Genomic DNA, 9325 nt, shown 5'->3' with positions numbered 1-9325 from the left:
GTTTTTAGGACTTAAACAGTTTATGTTCACTGTGTCTGTTTTAAAAGTTACAGAAAAGCCTAAAGAATAGAGGAAGGATTATTTATAATCTCTTGTTTTAGAGATAATCGCTCATAACATTGGGTATTATTTTTGAGTTTTTTCTAGACACACATGTGCAAGTAAACACACACCCACACATATACACACAGAATCCGCTGTCTGCATCTGTGGGGTCCACATTTACAGATTCAACCAGGTTTGAAAGTATGTAGGGCTGGGGACATAGCTCAGTGGTAGAGCACTTATCTAGCATACATAAGGCAAAAAAATTGTGTTTGTAGTTAACAGATTTTTTTTCTGTCATTATTACTTAACAATACAGTGTAACAACTATTTATATTGTAGTAGATATTATAAATAACCTAGACATAATTTTTTTAGAAAGGGGAGGATGTGTATAGGTTATACTATTCAAATACTGTACCTCATGTAAGGGACTTGAGTATCCAGATTTTGATACCCTTGAAAGGTATTAGAATCAATCAATCTATCTAGTGAATACATGTTTTACAGAAATGTGATTCTGTGATGTTCTAAGATGTGAATATTAAAATGTCATATTAATATAGGTCAACTATCATCAATATACATATGTGTACATTGATCATATACATCACACACATATGCTAGAAGAATCTTACCCTCAACACCCTACAACTCTAGCCCTTGTGGGCTGGCCTGAGGCCTGAGTGTCAGACAGGATGGGCCTATCTGGGCTTCTCCTTCAGAGGCTCTTGAATGAGCTAGTTACAAACTTCTAGAGGACCAGTGTCTACCTCACACCTATCACTTACCTCATAGGATCATCCGGAAGGTTAGAGATAAAATGTACAAAGTGTCTGTTACAGTTTCTGATGCTGCCAGTAATGACTCAAAAAATGTTAATTTCCTTTTCTTCTAAACTCTTAGTTATAAAAATGATTCACACCTCTGGGTTTCTTTTAAGTGAAAAATCCATTTTATACAGATGAGCTGGAATTACCATTATTTTGATAGTTGTGTCAAAGTGTCTCACTGCCAAGCCCTCAGAGTTTGTATAAATTCCCAAGCCTGGCTGGCAGACAGTCAGCACGGCAGTGGTGAGGCGGCTTGCCACACCTGGTTTCTTTCTCTCCTACAGGTGCACAGGCAATCAGCTCAGGCACATCATCTGCCAATACGAAGACAGCAGACAATAATTGCTAACCAGCGTGGGCTGCTGCCCTTGGCCTGCCTGAGCTGTTCTCCTTGCATCAGATGCTGGGAACCCTGCTGGGGCAGGAGGGAGCCCAGTGGAACAATGGCAAGCCCTCCCTGAGGCCCAGCAGTGTGTAATTATTCTAGCAGCCTCACAGGTATTAAGATTGAACCCGTCATCATCCATGACAAATATTTATTAAGCTCCACTCTGTGTTTGGTTTCTTGGTATAATGAATGAGGTGGCAGGAGGTTTTAGGTTAACAGGCCCCAAATCCATTTAACGGCTGGGTGGACATCAGAATTAGGTGAGAGATGAATCGTGTGGAAGTAAAGGCAGGAAGTGTTTCCTGAAGTCAGTATAAGCACTGAGATGATGGTCTCCACATCGTGTCTTACACTTTGCATTCCCCATAGACCTGAGGACCCTGTAGATGCCTATGTGGTGAATGCTTGCTAATTTGTTGTCTTTCGTAGGTTAACATTACATAACAAGTTATCACTGTCGATAGTGTAAAGATGTCTGTATCTGCATTTTAGGCTGGGAAGAATTTAGAGGATTAAAAACAGATGTGTGTGAGCAGCCCCTTGGACAAATAGGGGCTGCTCAGGTGTCCCTTGTGCCTGAAGCAGTTCATTCTCAGGTTCATGTGCCTCAGTGCCAGCACATCTGGGGGAGAGCCAGAGGTGGCAGAGCTTCAGTTTGGATATAAAGTAACTAAAGCAAAAAGGCCTAGGTTTTGCCTAATTTTGCCAAAGAACCCGTGACTATTGTTAACTATTTCTAGACCCTTGTCTTTTGGAAGGAGAGTGGGGAGGTGGTAGGAGGACAACAATGACAATGTTGCCGCCATTAAATGCTCTCATCTGCAAAATGTGTGGGACGGTGTCCGCTGCTTGGGGTTCCCAAGGGAGATTTTTGTGGATGAGGTCCCAAGGCTAAAGAATGAACCTGTGCAAGACATTAGCAACAGCAGCAGGCAGCATGGAGCAGAGTAGAGCACAAGAGCCACCTGAATCTTTATTGTATGTTTTTTATTCAGTTTGTTATCACCTATTTACGTTCTTACATGCGGACCACATTGGCGCATGTGTAGTTGTCCACTGCTAAGTCATGGTTATATAATTATCCCCGATGTGCACTTGTGCTGACAATGGCGTCATGTCCTCAGGGCTGCCTGGAAACATCCTTCCATGCCCCGAGCATTTACTCAGTCTGAGCAGTTCCCCACAGTTGGGTTGTCGAGCTTGGGCTCAGTGGCCCTTTCTTTTCCGTGGTACTTCCTCCTGTGTCTGTTTTCCATTTATTCATTCAGCAATTGTGTAGTTGGTGCTGGGCACTATGTAAAGCACTAGGCGGGGGCAATAGAGGCTTGCCCCCTCCCCATGTGATACAGGTCGTAGGAGAGAGTGATAAATGGTTGTAGTCCAGGGCCTGGACAGGTGGATCTGAGGAGGGTGGAGAGAGCAGAATCCCAGCAGAGGTTTGGAAGTGGGGGAGCAAGTGTAGTGTGGTCTATCAGGGACTCCAAGTCCTTCTAGTCTGTCTTTGGGGGTCCCCAGAAAACAGGATGGATGCGGTAGACAGCTGGGAAAAGAGGCAAGCAACAGGGAGGAATTTGTGTTTTCTTATTTTTCCTTTCTTCTTACTTTTATGTCTCTCAGTTGTGTGGACTTCTTTTCACATAGAGCTATGCATAGAACTATGGGGGCTCAGGAGGGACAAATAAATTCCCTCCTGCCCCTGGCATGCTCAGGTGCCCATGTTGGCTGGAGAGCAGTGGTGGTTTGCTTCACTGTCTAGCAGAGCAATTCTCCAGGGCTCACATGCATCAGAATCACCTGGGGAGTTTGCTGGGCTCCTCTCAGCAGCTCATTTCAGTACATCTGGGATAAGGCCCAAGAATGTGCATTTCTAGCAAGTTCCCAGGGGCTGTTGGTGCTGAGAGGTGACTGCACCTTGAGGCCCCCTGTTCCAGATCCTCTTAGTCACCCTGCGGTCCCCAAGCAGCTGCATTAGCATCACTCAGGAGCTTGCTAGATGTGCATTCTCAGTCTTTCTCTAAATTCCTGAAATAGGTCCTGCCTCCTAACACGCATGCAACAGTCAGAGAACATTGCTGCAGATGCCCAGAGCCTTTAGTCATTGCACTGTGAGGTGTTTTGCACAAAACCTTCCATGACCCCTGCTCAAGTCTTGGGCCTGCATTGCTGAGGCCTTAGGGTCAGGGGGAGGAATTAGGTGAATCTGACTGTGACAAGAGAGACCTTGTCTTCTGTCTCCAAGTGTCGTATAGTACTTTCTTCCCTTGGGCACATTCCCACAGTCTGCATGGAACTGTCTTTCCAGGAGTGCTGCTAACTATGTCCTCCTAGCCACATCAAGAGGCACAGGGCCAGACCCTTTTCTGGATGGAGCCCCCTCCAATGCCAGGCTGGAGACTCCCCAGCTTAAATATGACCTCCATCAAACCCTCTGCTACCTTGGATATAAAAAAAAATAAAGAACTTTTTATCATCAGTCATAAGGCTAACAATCCAATAAGAAGATGTGCAAAAGATTTTGGTAGGTAAGACACAGACAATATATAAAATGTCAGTAAGTGTAGGAAAATATCCTCAACATTATTAGTCAAGAAGCAAATGTGAATACTGTAAAACCATAATGGAATATTACTATACTACGCTCATCAGAATGGTAAACAAAACAACATGTCAAGTACTGGGGATGATGGGAACGCTTATATACTGCTGGAGCAAATGTAAAATGTACAATCATTTGGGAAAATAATTTGGCAGTTTCTTAGAAGGTTAAACATACACCTGTCATATAACAGATCCCTTCCACTCAGATTTAGCCGAAGAAACAAAACATGCAGCCATTTGAAAACTTATACACAAATATCCATGTCGGCTTTGTGGTAATAGCTTTAAACTGAAAGTGAATGTCCATCATGAGGAACATGGATAAATGTAGTATAGCGGTGTAGCAGACCATTCAGCTGTGGAAGAAAACTACCACCAATCCACACAACGGTACAGATGAATCTCAAAATACTCATGCTGAATAGGAGACCCAGACTAGACAGAATCCCTCCTGTATAACCACCTTTATAGAAACTCTAAGAAATGGGAAGCAATCTGTGGTGACAAGAAGCAGATGAGTGGTTGTGTGCTGAAGAGGTGGAAGAGATGGGGTGAAGGTGCGAGGGAAACCTGGAGGGTAATGGGGATGTTTGTTATCTTGATGGCATATTGGGTTAATAATATCCCTACGTTATTGTGGGCTGATCAGGCCCGCAATCTCCCAAATGAGTGGAAATGAGGCAATCGAAATGATTTTAGGGCACCAGGAGGGTCTAACCCTCTTGCAGAACTTGAGATTCTCTGGGTTAAGACAAAGACTTCCCTGGGCAGCCCATATTTATTAGGTTTTTAAACAAAGGAGGGGAATACTGAAGAAAATGCAGGAATTTGGGCAGGACTTGGGAATCCCTGTAAGGACTTTTCCAGGCAATACATTATGTTAATTTAAGAGAACTCTGTTATCTCCAGGAAGGCCTTCAATGGAGGAGTGAGTTGTCTGCAGCTACAGTCTCCTTTTAGTTAGTTGAGGTTGGAGGCCAAATTGTTCAGCTCTGGCCTTATCTTGTCCTTTGAGTCATCCCAACTTCACAGGCCAATACAGGCCTCAGCAGGGACCAGTGACTTATAGAGGTTCACTTACAATGAGTCTGCTGTCCATCTCCAGCAAAGGGGCCTAGGCCTCGAGCAAACTCACTTGTAAACATGAAAAGCCAATTGGTTAATATTAAATCCTTCTCAGAGCTGCTTCATAGTGGTCTCCATCAGTGGTGATGGTTTCAAGGTAGCCTCTGTGCACCAGGCTGATCTTATTGTACACTTCCTGTGTGGTTTAGTGTACTTCCCTTATACCCCAGTAAAGCTGAGGCCTGTACACCCCATTTCATTGTCCCTTGGAATAATATGAACTGAGTGAGTGGTTCAGTACCCTGGGGGTGTCTGATGTTCACAGGCCAAACAGAATCTCAGAAGGGAGGGAAGCATAAAAGTTACCACAAGCTTGTTAGGAGGCTTAGGTCTGTTGTTGTTGACCAGGTCAGGACCCTGGATAAAGCAAGGCAATTTTACTGGACTTTTATTGGCCCTATGCTGGCTTTAGAGATGGAGAACATGAACAAGACATAGAGAAGAGTTATTAAAGGGGGAAAGAGAGAAATGCACAGAATGACTAAGGGGATGTGTTAGCTGTGGGCAGGTACTGGACACGGAAGGTCTGTTTATTGGGTGGTGGAGAACTGGCCATTTCCTGCAGAAAGGGAGCAGGGAAGGATTAGACACTCTTGGGTTTGCTTCCTGGGGCTCCCTGGCTTAGTCGTGTTGCATCATCTTGGTTATTTATCTCTTTAAGCCTCAGCTTTCTTATCTGTAAAATGGAGATAATACATGAATAGCTGTTATTTTTAAGAAAAATTTAAGGTTTATAGAGAAATTATGCAGAAAGTACATACCCCTGTTCCCTCCCTGTTTTTTCTATGGGTTTTGACAGAAACGTGTCATGCATTTTATCATCACGGTATCAGAGCTCTTTCACTGCCCTCAAAGTCCCTTGTAGCCATACATTCATCCTCCTTGTTCCCTCCCTCACAACTGGCAACCCCTGATCTTTTTATTGTCTCCATAGTACTGTCTTTCTAAAAATGGAATCATACAGTACATAGTCACTTCAGACATTTCTTTTACTTCAAGTATGCTTTTAAGATTCTTCAGGGTTTTTTCAATTGCATGATAGCTCATTTCTTATCACTGAATAATACTGCATTCTAAGGATGTGCCTATCTGTTTTTCCATTCATCTATTGAACGTCAGCCAGGTTACCTCCAATATCTGACAATTATGAATAAAGCTATTATCAACATTTGTGTGCTGGTTGTTGTGTTGACATGTTTGCATTTCATACTTGACTGCTGGAAAGAATGGTAAGCCTGTGTTCAGCTTTGTAAGAAACCACCAACTGCCTTCTAGAGAAGCTGCGCCATTGTACATTCCCACCAGTGACAAGTGAGAAGTCCTGTTGTCCCGGCCCCTCGCCTGCACTTGGTGTTGTCAGTGCCTCAGGTTGGGGACATCACAGGACTTTCATGAGGGTTGAATACAGTGGTGAAGGTGAGGCTCCGAGCACAAGGCCTGGATCAGCAGCGCGGCTCGGCATCTTGCCGTGGTTGTGACCATTTCTCAGTGCTTCCCTGCCTCTTCTGCCTATTTCAGTCTTCTGTTTTATTTGAGGCCCAGCTTTTGGTCCTTTATCTCTTTCCCCTTCCCTCTGCAAGCCTCTCCTAAGCCCTTGTCATGTCTAATTACAGCACAGGCAGTTATGGTTCAGTGATCATCTTGAGTATCCAGAGGAAACAGACCAACAGGATGTATGTAGATGAATGCATAGGTAGAGAAAGAGATTTGTTTTAGGGAACTGGCTGCTTACATAACTCTGGGGGATGACAAGCACATCCTTCAGGGTGGGCTGGCAGGCCGGGGCAGCAAAGAGCTGCTATTGTACCCCAAGCCTGGAGGTGCCTGCCGTGGAAGTCCCTCTTGCCCCGGGGAGGCCAATGCTTCGTTCTTTCCAGGCCTCTGGCTTTCTGGATGAAGCCTATTCTCACGGGGGAGGACGATCTTTTTCACTGAGTCTACTGACTCCAGTGTTAATCTCATCTGAAACACCCTCCCAGACGTACCCAGAATGACACTGACCACATATCTGGACACGCAGCAAGCTATGTAATACAAAACAGACCATTGCAAATATGTCAATGGTGCTTTGGGAGAAAGGGCCTGGTTCTTCTTGCCTGTCCTGTGTAGCTCGGGTGCTGGGCAAGAGCCTGGTGAATGTTAGCCGAGAGGCAGCTCAAAGGAAGGACATCTCCACTCACAAAATTTCAGACCTAGCCTGGGGATGAGGGGCAGGGGAGAGGGTAGGTGACTGTCATATTACTGGGTGATTATTTAAATGAAGGTGTTTCTGCTTGAAAGACTTCATTGTAGGGGTTAATTCTGAATTAAATGAAAAATTTAAGTACATTTTAAGGATAATGGCATTTCCAAATGAATAAGGAAGACAGATTATTAGCCATTATAAAATTTTGGCTATCCTTATTTACCCTGCGTCCTTCTATTCTTTTATTCCCTCTTCACTTTGGGGGGAATGGAAAATAACAACAAGCTGAAAATATACACAAAATGTGCAAGTATTTCATGGAGACAGATGTTTGTGATGATGACATTATGATTGTTATAAATGGTCTGAGTTCCAGTGAGTATTAAGTTTGGGGAGGCTGTGTCCCCGTCGCTGTGACTGTGTGATCTGTCTTGGTCAGTGGCCTATGTCCCGTCTCCCTGAGGTTTCCCACCTCTAACCTCATTTCTGCTTCCTCTGTGTTGGGGGTCCCATACTGTGAGATAAGGAGCCAACGGTACAGTGGAGAAATAAGCAAGCAGAGACCAAGGGGACGTGCAACGCACTGCACAGTGACCAAGGTCAGGCAGATGTTGGCTCACAGCAAGAGAACAGAGGTATTTAGCTTAACAAATCCTGCCGCTTGGAGCAACAACCGGCTGCAAATACTATTGAATAACAAATGTGCAGAACTACAGGGATTCTCGGAGGGAATAAGTGCAGTTTGGAGGGACACAGACTGAATCAGGAAACCTGGGTTTGAGACTTCAGTCTGCTGTACTTATGTGTTATCGTAGGTGGGCTCCTCGGCCTCTCTGAATCTGTGTCATTTGTAAAACACAGATAGTAATTATGGTGCCTCCCTGGATAGATGGGCTACCATTCGCAAAGGCTTTATATCAATGTTGTTATAGAGCTCTACTTTATTATTTAACTAACAGTAAAGCAGAAAGAAGTTCAGAAAGGCTGTGTGATTTAACACTGCAAAGCTTTGTTTTATCTTTCAGTGCCCTGTTGTAAATGAGTTGATGATGATAATTGCTAACGTTTACTGAGCAATTGCTATGTGTCAGGAACTGTGCTCAGGGCCGCATGTATATCACTCCTTTGCAAAAACCTTACAAAGCTGATACTTGTATCAGTTCCCTCCTTGGCACTGCAAATTCCCACATGTTTAGTAGCTGAAACAACACCCGCTTATCATACAACGCTGTGGTTTAGAAGTCTGGGCATGGTGTGGCTGAGTCCTTTGCTCAGGACTTGGTAAGGCTGAGATGAAGTGTCCGCAGGACTCTGTTCTTTTCTGGAGTGTTTGTGGGGAAGCATCCACTTCCCAGTTTGTTCAGGTTGTTGGTTGAATTTAGTTCCTTGCACTTAGAAGGCTAAGATCCCTATTTCCTTATGGAGGTCAGCTCGGTCCTAGAGAGCATTACATTGTCACTTGGCCCCTGTGGGTGGTTTGTAACATGCTTGCTGCTGATTCTTGGGCAACAGCAGCAGTGTATCACTGTGACTTCTTCCCCTGGGAACAGCTGGAGAAAATTCCCTGTTTTTTAAAGAGCTTACCTGATTAGGTCAGGATTACTCTGGTAATCTCCCTTTCTTAAAGTCAGTAGGACCATCTAACATAACCTAATTTGGGAATTAAATCCATTATATTCACAGTCGTGGGGTCATACAGGGCACGTCTAACCAACGAGTGCAGATCTTGGGCCATCTTAGAGTTTTAGCTACCTCAACACAATGATTAACACCTCCATTTTATAAGTGAGACACAGACCAGAAAGGTCAAGTAAACTGTCCCAGAGAGGGCGGCAGGACATGGAAGATAAGGCTGTCTGCCTCGGGAACTCTTGCTGTGAGCCTCATGTTAGAGTGTGTCTTCTGCTGCTTAGATTAACTCTAGAGACTCTTGGGGCTCCCAAGAACACCTTGTTCTCCTGCCTGGAAGAGAATGAATGGCTCTGGGGTTGTAAAGTGACAATGGCTGCTTAGATTAACTCTAGAGACTCTTGGGGCTCCCAAGAACACCTTGTTCTCCTGCCTGGAAGAGAATGAATGGCTCTGGGGTTGTCAAGTGACAATCCCTGTTGGAGAAGGCGGCCCATCCATAATCACCGAGGTTTACCGGTG

Source organism: Chinchilla lanigera, unplaced genomic scaffold, assembly GCF_000276665.1.
Source record: "Chinchilla lanigera isolate Chin_1 unplaced genomic scaffold, ChiLan1.0 scaffold00045, whole genome shotgun sequence".
Classification (NCBI taxonomy): domain Eukaryota; kingdom Metazoa; phylum Chordata; class Mammalia; order Rodentia; family Chinchillidae; genus Chinchilla; species Chinchilla lanigera.
Note: the sequence above shows the minus strand (reverse complement) of the source record.